This window comes from Papio anubis, chromosome 9, assembly GCF_008728515.1.
Source record: "Papio anubis isolate 15944 chromosome 9, Panubis1.0, whole genome shotgun sequence".
NCBI classification, from domain to species: Eukaryota; Metazoa; Chordata; class Mammalia; order Primates; family Cercopithecidae; genus Papio; species Papio anubis.
In genome coordinates, this window is record NC_044984.1 from 92,438,646 (window position 1) to 92,449,896 (window position 11,251).

At 39.7% G+C, this 11,251-nt stretch overlaps 1 long non-coding RNA gene across 3 annotated transcripts in view; it reads right to left on the reverse strand.

Moving 5' to 3' along the window:
* Nucleotides 1–8,489, reverse strand: part of LOC103875998 — a 34,136-nt gene extending 25,647 nt beyond the window's left edge. For all 3 annotated transcript variants that reach the window (XR_635046.4, XR_002515805.2, XR_002515804.2), the window contains exon 1: nucleotides 3,787–8,489. This is a non-coding gene — a long non-coding RNA (uncharacterized LOC103875998). The remainder of the gene's footprint in view (nucleotides 1–3,786) is intronic.
* Nucleotides 8,490–11,251: the final 2,762 nt, after the last annotated feature.

Below are 11,251 nucleotides of genomic sequence, written 5' to 3' on the forward strand. Positions count from 1 at the left end.
AGGGCAAGAGAATAATGAAGGGATAAGACTTCAAAGACAGTTACAAATGGTGTAGCAAGCTCTTTGAATAGGAATAGAGACACACAAAGGCATTTGAGGCATAGTGAGAGTATCAAGACCAGGTGACTCAAGTTGTGTATAAGACAGATGTGTAGGGGAAGAGATTAGAGACAGGAAACAGAAAGTTCAAGGAAAAGCAACAAGGGATTAAATCAAAGCAACAGCCACAGTGTTTAGACTTGGCAGATGTTGGGCTGAGGATTTCGTGTTTAGCTCAATGGGTTAGGGAGTGGGAGAGAGAAGTCCAAGTGATTCTTATGGAAGCTCCAGTCATAAGGGTTTAGACAAAGGAAAAGAAAACAGTTACTGAGACAAAGAATTCATCAGAGAAGAAGAAAGAGAACCAGTGGAATACCAAAAGAGGCTAGAGACTCAAGCAGGAGGCAGCATCTAATGATACAGACAGATCACACGGGCTTAATATAGAAAGCTTGGTGATTAAGTGGTTTCTGGTGATTTTTGAGAGCCCACTAGCCATGGAATAGCAGAAATGAAATACAATTTATAAGGGTGTAAAAAAAGAAATAAACATACCAAGTTTAGTGTACCTATTTATTTTTTGGTAGAATAGAATAATGTGTGAGATGTAACTTAATTAATTAGAGTGGGGTGGGGAGGTAGTTCTCAAAAGAAGACTAAATTGGCTATGCCTCAACAGAAAAATTCTAGAAGAAACTACTCTTTAGGTTTTGAGTAAGAAGACGTAGACTCTCCATTCCTGTCTCTACCACACATCAGTTGTATGGCTTAGAAGTGTCAAGAAAAGGTCCTTTAGTCCTTACTTGGGCTTCAGTATGTTAACATGCTATCTCCAGTGAGCCCCTGCTAACCTGCAAATGACATGCGAAACATTAATTCAATAGCAAAGATACATTTGCCAGATGAGCTAATTGTCACTCAAAAAGAACTGTCATTCAAGGAGGATGCCTGAGAAACTGGAATATTGCACAAATCTGTGTTTACTCAGAAAGAGATCAGGACAAGACCAGAATTTGCTTTAGTAGGGTGTGCAGCAGATGGTCCTAGAGAGCTGGAGTTGGGGAGGGAGGTAGCGTAAAGCCATAGGAAAACTAGAGATGGGAAGCAGGGATGGAGCAGGGTGAAACAAATGCATCAAATGACAACTTTGCCTACATTGCTTTTCTGTCTAGGGACAGCCTTTGGCTTGCGGGTCCTGCAGTCACTCAGTGATTTGTTCTGGTAATTATCTAGCAAGTATCCCCCAAAGAGAATTCAAGGAATGGGTAATAATCTGAAAGTACACACTGCCTCTGATTTCTGGGCCTTTTTCATATCCTCAACAGTATTTTTCAAGACTTTTCAAGAAAGTACAAGACAATTGCTGCCAATCTGAGAAGATTTTACCAAAGATCCTCCTGGAGCATCAGAAACAGAGAATTTCTAAGTGGAAGAGACCAGAGGTCACCCAGCCCTGCTCTCTGCATAATGCCGCATAGAGCTGATCATTAGCCAATATGCATTCCATAGAACAAGTCCTCAGCTCCTCATTTTCTCCTGCTGTTTACCATCCCAAATATGGAGGACCCATAATGCACAATTTTCCTGATAGCAGATGATATTCAGAAACACTATTCTCATTTACAGAGAAACATAAATAAGGTTAGAAAATCCAGATACTGGAAAGAAACCCCAGACTCTTTTCTTCCTATCCCAGGGACTCTGCCTAAACCCTCAAAGACTAGTAAGAACTTACCATAGCTTTAAAATATTTTCTTCAAAATTCCACAGTCATTTTTAGTAGCTGAGGATTAGGTAGAGGAGGTATGAAAAATAGAAATTTTCTATTTTGTAGAATATTAGACAATTCATAATAATAGTTGGCTTGGTTATTGTATACTTTGAAAGGAGGGCATAACTTGAATGACCACCTGTGAACTCTGGGCTTTCAAGGGCTCTGGGAGGTGCCTAAATTTCCTGGGAGCCTCATTGAAGACGACATTAGGGTAGACAGTGGAAATCCTGTGGCTATGATGTGAGGATCTGAACGAAGAAGGGGAACAAATACTTATCCTAACCTCAGAAGTCATTCATTCAACACATATTTACTGACTTCCTTCCAGATATTGGGCTAGAAAGGCAAGGAACTCATTATGGGTTAGGAAGAAAGTAGATGATCCAACTCTTATCGTCATGAATTGTTTTTAATGTGACACTGCACAGTGTTCCTCAAAAGTGGGAAGAATTGTTCTCAAGTTTCAGAATTGGTGAAGTATGAGAGCAATGGCACAGGCTATGGAACAGATGGTAGCAATGGCCCATCTCTGCCACAATTACGAATTGCTTGGAGTGCCTGGAGATGAGGGATGCTCCAGCTTCCCTTAGCAGTAGGAGCCTTCATTGGAAGAATAGGGCCTGGAACTTACTTGGTAGGGAGTAGACTCTGAGACGCTGTCAATGAAAACTCTGGTTGACTGATTGTCTGGCTGTCCAAAGCCTGGGTTCTGCATGGGTGGTCTGATGGATAGCTCTTGTTTTTCCTGTACAGTATTGCTTCTCCCTATTTTGCTAACAGAACCCTTATTTCCTCTAGGAAAGCCATTCCATGCCACTCAGGTGAGGCTAACCCTGCCATAGGTTTAACCTTTCAAAATACTCATCTTCCTGGTTCCTGTGACCAGATATGATTCCTGTGGACAAAATCCTCAAAGAACTTTTCTAGCAGAGCTCTTTTTCTGCTTGGCTAGGGAAAACGCTTATCCATGAGGTAAAGAGAAATATGGGACCATGAAGACATTGAAACACCTGGATCCAGCCTTACCTGAAGGTAAGGTCTATCTCTGGATGTTTTCATTACTTGAGGGTTGGCTGCTTGGAATTGACAAAATAGAACCCTATTGACAAAATTTTAGGTTGTTTCTAGTTTTGTGCTGGTATACATAACATTATAAGCATTCAACATTTTTACAACAAAGCTTCATCCTTAAGACAAATTCTAGGAAGCATAATTGCTTGTCAAAGGGTATGACGTTTTCAAGTTTTTGATAAATGGCAATGAGATTTTTTAAAGACACCCAAAGAAGTTCTCTTTGTCCTTTTTGCACTAGTGGGAAGGAAGATTCACTACTAAGCGACATCTCTAACACAGATGTTTTGGAGTATGTATTGGTTTCCTATTGCTGTAGTAACAAATGTGCCACAAACCTGGCAGTTTGCAGCACCCATTCACTATCTCACGATTCTCTAGGTCGGAAGTCCAGAGGGCTTGGCTGGGTACTCTGCTTAGGATCTCAAAAGGCCAAAATCAAGGTGGTTGAGCTGGCTCTTATCACCCATGGAAGCTATGGTGGGAATTCCAGGCTCATTCCAGGTTCATTTAGGTTGTTGAAACAATTCATTTTCATCTCATAGTTTCATGTGACCACTTCTATCTTCAAGCCATCAACTGTGAGTTGAGTCCTTCTCACCTAGAATGTCTCTAACATCTCTCTCTGCCACATATCTATGACTCCAGTCAAAAAAAGTTCTCTGCTTTTAAGGGCTCACATGATTAAATTGGCCCCATATAGATAATCCAGAACAATCTCCCTATTTTAATGTCCATAACCTTAATTCCATCTGCAAAATCCCTTTAGCCATGTAATATAATATATTCACAGGTTTCAGGGATCAGTGTGGACACTTTTAGGGTAGCCATCCTGCCTGCCAAAGGGTAGAACCATGAAACCCGCATTAAATAACTCTACCATGCACAGTCACCTGACTTACCATCTTTCATCCCAAGGCAATGTTTGGAGGGACTAGTTCAGTCTTTTCAAAGTGGTATGGGGAATTGTTCTCTTCACACCTACTGCTCAAACCCCAGCAAGTTCCCAACTGGACAAAAGGATTGTCTTGTGAAACTTTCTATTATATCTTGTTGCCAGGAAACAGTGTTTCCGGGTTCCTCAGGGGAAGGCTTCCCTTCAGATTTATATTCAGTGCTGTACCATTGTAATAAACTACATTTTGTCATATGCTCAGCCTGTTACCAGTCAAAAAGAATGCAAAAATTCAAGTGATTTTACATACATATATAAGTCTATGCATAACTGTGTCCCACACATGTGTCTAGGTGTCTACATACATGTGAATATTTTTGTGACTAAGTTGTGGTTTTTTTTCTCCCTTGAATCTTACTCATTTATTTCTTATTAGTTTTCTGCAAAGGTTTTCTTCTTCATGGCTAATTTCGAAGGAAATAGTGTGAGAGTTTTCAGCAAAAGCAGTTTCCATGGTTACACTGAAGTCTTACTAAAAATAGTACATGATGTAATCAGCAAAACTTTAGCTACTTAAGGAACTAGACAAAATGGATCTACATTACTGTATGAAGTTTGTTCTGTCCTTCAAGCTGTGTCTATGACACATGAAGAGAATACTCTGTGAATTATTTTTATTGCCCTGAGATTCCAGCTCCTTAAACACTTTTGTGGGCAGCTCACAAGCTGTTCAGTCTCTGGAATTATTTCTAACACTGTGTGAAGGAAAGGCAGAGACAGGGAAGAGGAGGGATGAAGAGAGAAGGGAAGGACATAAATACTTACGTTATCTTGGGGTAAATACTATACATTGCCTCATTTCTCTCTCTGAGATAACATCTCCCTTTTTTCAAACAGATCCTTTAAATTCACTATCAAGGCTGCATAGTAGAAGGAAAAGGTATTACTCTAATTTGATTAGTCTACACCCTCTAAATTCTACAGCTAGCGACCTACTCCATTTTCCTCACTTTATCTTGTGCGCTTTCTTCTCTTGAGTGATTGATTCAAGGTTTGGTACCAGAAGGAATGACAAGAGGGAGACCCATTCATTGTATTATTTCTCTTCTATTATTTCTGCTCGCTCTCTTTTATATAGTGATAGAAGAGTGCAGGCACCTGAGATTAAAACAGCTTCCCTTTTGCGTTTGGAGTTCTTTGTCCTCATTGTGTTTGAACTGTCACTGGGCACAGCTGGGTCTCTGTTTCCAATATCCTTTTTCCACACTTCATATAATTAGAAAGGAGAATCAAGAATGGCAGTCCCACCTGCTTCCAAGGCCATTCTGCTCCCACCACCAATGGTTGAAGCTGGAAGCCAAAGAAGTGGCCACATGGATCATTGTCCCCCTCCTGAGCACCTCACTCATGGTCATCTGTCTGAAAACAAAGCCAGCCCAGCCCCCGAGATGACCTGTTTAATTTTTTATGGCATTCCCTCTCTCCTCTTCCTACAGTTGTCAAGGGGCAGGGGGCACTTTCCAAGCAAAATCCAATCTCAAAACCAAGTTTTTACTTGGTTTTTACTTATTCTAGAAAAGCCTTAGAAATATTCCTGGTTTCCTTTTGGAGCCAAAATAACAGTGTTTGTTTCTTGTCCACTTGGGGACTCAGCAGGTACCTCTCAAAAGAACACCATCATTTTATTTAGAATCTATAGTACTGGAGAGAGAGGTGTGGAAATGTTTTTTGAAACACCACAGCTATTGCATATATTGGCAATTTTTAAAATGTATTTCTATATCAGGAATATTAACAATCATAAGGTCAGAGCAATTTAAAAATCTATAGACTATTGCTAGCCTGGACTAACTCTACAGTGTTTCTTTAAAAACACCATCTGCTTAAGTAACTGGCTTTAGAAGGGCACTTGATGCTAATGTTTTTAAATAGCTTTTTATGACATACCTTTAAGATTAATTTGTTCCTCATTACCTTCTATGGAACACTAACTCCTGAATATAGTTTCAGGGATGGTACCATATCTGGCCCAGGAACACTCAAAGTAATACGCACAGGCAATATAATTCAAACATAAAGCACATCAAGTGAGGATGAGATGTGGTGAGTTGAATGTATTAAGTTCCTACAGCTTTTTTTTATTGATGTAGCTACTTGAAAGGAGACGTTCAGTAAAAGGTTCTCATTTGAAGCCTAATTAAAGAAATCTATTTTAAAGCGAGATGGAGGTAAGAGGAGAAAAGATAAATGAGGGCTGGAGGCTGATGTTACACAGTAATGGCCATCCAGGTGTTCCAGGTGGGTGGATTGGAAGATGGAAAGAACTACTTCCTACAGGAGTTATTTGTATTGAGAGCAGGTGTTCAGTAGAGAAGTCCCAAAACAGGCAATGTGCCAGATCTTTTTACCAAGTTACTGAGTCCCTCCAAGTGCACTCTGCATCCTCCCCTATGCTGCTCCCTGCCTGGGAGAGTGTCAGCCTCCTCTGGGATGAACCACATCAGTGAACTCCTGCACCCACTGGCTTCTGCTTGGGTCAGCCAGTGGGCCTTCCTGAAAGGAGATGTGGGGCATGGGACTGGGAGGAGAGTGAGGTCAGAAGAATTATTTCCCTGGTTCCTTGACTGTGGGGTTTTCTTGGGATAAAACCAATAATTAATTGCTTTTTCTCCGGATCTTTCTTCAAACCTGGGGATCTTACCAGGCACAGCTAGTAGGCCTGAGTTACTATACTAACTCTTGTGGTCCTCACTTCTTTGTTTTTCTTTTTAAAGAAAGCAAAACAAAACACAAAATCTTCTTTACATCATTTTAATCTGAGTGTTTCATCCATTTCTTGTTGGTACTCTAATACCAGAATCTTTAGCAAATGAACTCCTGATCATCTCATATTTAGAGGATCTCTTCTATGAAAGTTGAGTATTAAAAAATAAAACTGTTTCAACATATAACATAAGGAGTTATATGGGATGATCTAAAAGTGATCTTGAAAGAGGGACACTAAAGATAACTACCGTTATAGGAAATAAGTTGTTGAGGGCAGGATAGAAATGAGGGTTCATTGAAATGGGATGTGAAATACATAGAAGTGCTTAAAGAATCAAAATAAAAAAGCATGAGGACTTCTGCATGTCGAAAAATGTTACTTTGTGAGTGATTGATTTATTATCCATATTAAGCTCAATTACTCACCTCACATTATTGTTTGACATTTTGGAGACAGATATTCTAAGCATATTATTCCTTAAAATAAGTTCAATGCTCTGGAACACTATGATGCAATGTTGCTTATCTTGATGTTGATGACGATAGTAAATACCACAACTATGATCCCAGCTGCCAACCACTAAACTCTTATTCTGCTCAAGATGCTAGGCTAAGCCCTTTGTACTCCTTTGTCCTCTCTCACAAGAGTCCTTAGAAATAAGCCTTGCTATTTCTTCCATCGTCAGGAAAATAGAATTGAGAAAGGCTACTAGGCCTAGCATGGAAGTGAGGAATTGGCATTCCAATCCAAAGCACCTGGATCCTTGTTTCAGTCATCTTCCAACCTCCTCATTCACTACCCAATGCATGCAAAGTGCATGTGGCCCAAGAAAACACACAGCTATGCTAATCTGTACTATCTTAAGTGACCACAAAGCTTAGAGGTTCCTTGGCACCACCCAGTGAGCAATTCACTCTCCCATTCTCCAATGTTTTTGCCTGACCTCCATGTATCAACTTCCATAAGCTGATCCCTTCTAAATTTCTATCTCTAAGCCTGATTTCTTCCTAAAATTCCAGTCTCAGATATCCAACTCCCTTCAAAACATCTCAGTTTGGATCCCTAATAGACAAATCCAACATGTCCAAAATTTCTCTCAATTTCACCACTCCTCAAAATCTATTCCTTCTCGTGTTTACCATCCCTGTTAGAATGTAGGAGCATTTACCCAGTTGCTCAAACTGAAACATAAGATACGGTCTTGACTCCTCTCTTTTCTCTGTACCCTCCTACAACCCAAGTTAAGTTCTGTCTTGAATCTGACATCTCGCCACTATGACTCACTAGCATAATTCAAAGCAGCATCACATTTTGTTTAGATTACTGCAGGTGCCTTTTCCCTGGTTGTCTTACTTCCATTCTCATGTTTTCAAAGGTACTAAACTATACATCAGGCAGCATGAGCTTTTCAAAATGCAAGTCAGATCTATTATTCCTTTGATCAAAACTTCTATATCTCCCAGAATCAATTTCATGGCCCACAGGCCCTAGAGGACCTGGCTGTTGAGCCATGCTATCCCATCTCTCACCAATTCCTGCCCCATTCACTTTATTCTAGACATGCTGACCTCGTTATTTCTCCAAAATGACCATCTTTCTCATGCCACGGTCTTTGTACTGACTATTTCTTCTGCCTGGAATGCTCACCTCTGAGACTCCTCACTTCATGCAGGTTTGTACTCAACAGTTGTCTTCTTAGAATGGCCCTCCCTAATCTCTACCAAAAATCGTCACACATTCCCGGCCTTTGTCATTCTCCACCTTCTCTCCTTACTTTCCTTATCTTCGGACACTTTCTATGACCTGATGTTTGTCATACATGTATTTGTTTATTGTTCATCTCCTTCTCTGGAATGTAAGCTCCATGAGGGTAGGGACTTGATTTGTTAAGTTCTCTGCTATATCCTTAGACACTAGAACCATGTTTCAACTATAGAGGCACTCATAAGTATTTTTTTAATAGATTAAAAAAATGAAGGAAGGAAATAAGAAAAAAAGAAAGGAGGGAGGGAGGATGGAAGGAGGGAAGAAGGGAAGGAAGGAAGAAGGGAGGAAGGAGGGATGGAAGGAAAGAAGAAGGGAGGAGGGAAGGAAGGAAGGAAGGGAGGGAGGGAGAGAGGGAGGGAGGGAGGGACGGAGGGGTAGGGAGGAAGGAAGGAAAGAAGGAAACAAGAAGGGAGGGAGGAGTCTGGAGCCTATGAGAGGACTTCAGAAAGTTCATGGAAAAAATAGACAAGATAAAACATAAATAAAAATTTTACTTCTCAACATAAGTTCCATCAAATTCCAGCCACTTTTGTAAGCAATGATACTAGCCATTTAGTCTATCCCTGTATTCGTTAGTTCTCACACTGCTATAAGGAAATACCTGAGACTGAGTAATTTATAAAGGAAAGAAGTTTAATTGACTCACAGTTCCATATGCCTGGGGAGTCCCCAGGAAACTTACAATCATGGTGGAAGGGTAACAGGCATGTCTTACATGGCAGCAGGCAAGAGAAAGCGAGTATATGAGGGAAGAACTGTTAGACACTTATAAAACCATCAGATCTCGTGAGAATTCACTATCATAAGAACGACATGGGGGACATTGCCCCATGATCCAACACAAGGTCTCTCCCTTGACACATGGGGATTATGGGGATTATATTTCAAGATGAGATTTGAGTGGGAAGACAAAGCCTAAACATATCAATCCCTAAAAAAACTGAGGGTTCTTTGAATTTAATCATGTCAGGGTAGTCTTTTCTACATTATTAACTAAAGAAAAATGGGAGCCCTTTAAAGATTGTTTTAGATTAGGAAACGGAAAGTCAGAAGGAGCCAAATCAAAACTGTAAGGTGGATGCCTAATGGTTTTCCACTGAAACTCTCACAAAACTGCCATTCTTTGATGAGAGGAGTGAGCAGGAGCATTGTTGTGGTGGAGAAGGACTCTCTAGTGAAGCTTTCCCTGGCTGTTTTCTGTTAAAGCTTTGGCTTTCTCAAAACACTCTCATAATAAGCAGATGTTATTGCTCTTTGGCCCTCCAGAAAGTCAGTAAGCAAAGTGCTGTGAGCATCCCAAATAACTGTTTCTATGACCTTTCCTCTTCACCAGTCTGCTTTTGTTTTGACTGAACCACTTCCACCTCTTGGCACTCATTGCTTTCATTGTGCTTTGTCTTCGGGATTGTACTGGTAAAGCCATGGTCTATCTCCTCCTGTTAACAATTCTTTGAAGAAATGCCTCAGGATCTTGATGGCGCTTGTTTAAAATTTCTTTTGAAATCTCTGCTCTTGCCTGCAGCTGATCTGGGTTCAATGGTTGCAGTACCAATCAAGAAGAAAGTTTGCTCAACTTTTAATTTTTCAGTCAGAATTGTGTAAGCTGAACCAATTGAGATATGTTTGATGTTGCCTATTGTTTCTGTTGTTAATTGTTGGTTCTCTTCAATTAGAGCATGAACAAGGTTAATTTTTCTTCCCAAATTGATGTGCATGGTTTGCCACTATGGGATTCATCTTTGACATTGTCTCATCCCTTTTTAAAAGGAGTTATCTGCTTGTAAACTGCTGATTTCTTTGATGCATTGTCCCTATAAACTTTTTGTAGGGCATCAATGATTTCACCAATCTGCCACCCAAGCTTCACCATAAATTTATTGTCATTCTTGCTTCAATTTTAGCAGACTTATGTTTCTCTGATGGGGCTCTTTTCAAACTGATGTCTTATCCTTCTTAGTGCCTCAAACTAGATCCTGTTCCGACATGTTATAACAAATTAGTAGGAGTTTATTTTGGTTCAAAAAATAAAGTCATGTATTGTTTTTTCATAATACCCATTTTCCATGAACTTTTTGAAGACCACTTATATTGTGGTAAGCAGAATTATTGCTCCTCAAAGATGTAAACATCCTATCCTTGGATCCTGTGAATATGTTAGAGATAGAATTAAGTTCGTAAGTAAGATGACCTTAAAATAGGGAGCTTATCCTTGGTCATCTAGGGGGTGGGGGCAATGAAATCACAAAGTTCTTAAAAGTAGAAGATGGCAGAAAAGGAGTACAGAATGGTGTGATGTGAAAAAGGAAGAAAACTCAATCATAGCTTGCTTTGACGATGGAGGAAGGAATGAGCCGAGGAATGTGGGTGGCTTCCAAAAGGTGCAAAAGGCAAGGAAACAGATGTCCCCCTAGAACCTCCAGAAGGAGACATAACCCTGACAACACCTTGATTTTAACCAGTGAGACCTATATTGGACTTTAACCCTTGGAACTATAAAGATAAAAATGTGTGTTGTTTCCAGCCATTAAATTTACAGAATTTGTTACAATGGCAATAGAAAACTAATAAAATATATGCTCTTATGCTTAGATCTATACCATCCCTCCTGACCTTTCCTGTTACTCTCTTGGTGATTTGGGGATATTCCTTTGTCAGTATAATTGTATAATTATATTTCTCTTTTTCCTAGCACAAAAAAGGCACAGCCTCCATCTCTTGTCTTTATGTTAGCTATTAATAATGATAACCATATTTTTTAACCAAAAATGTGACGTAAAATAAAAAATTTATGTGTTTCCTAGCTATATGACTTTGGGCAAGTTACTTAACCTTTCTGTGCCTCAGTTTCCTCACTTGTAAAATGTATATTATAAGAATAATTGTTTCTCACACATCTAGAAGTAGATTAAAAATGCTCAATAAATGTTAGTTAGTATTA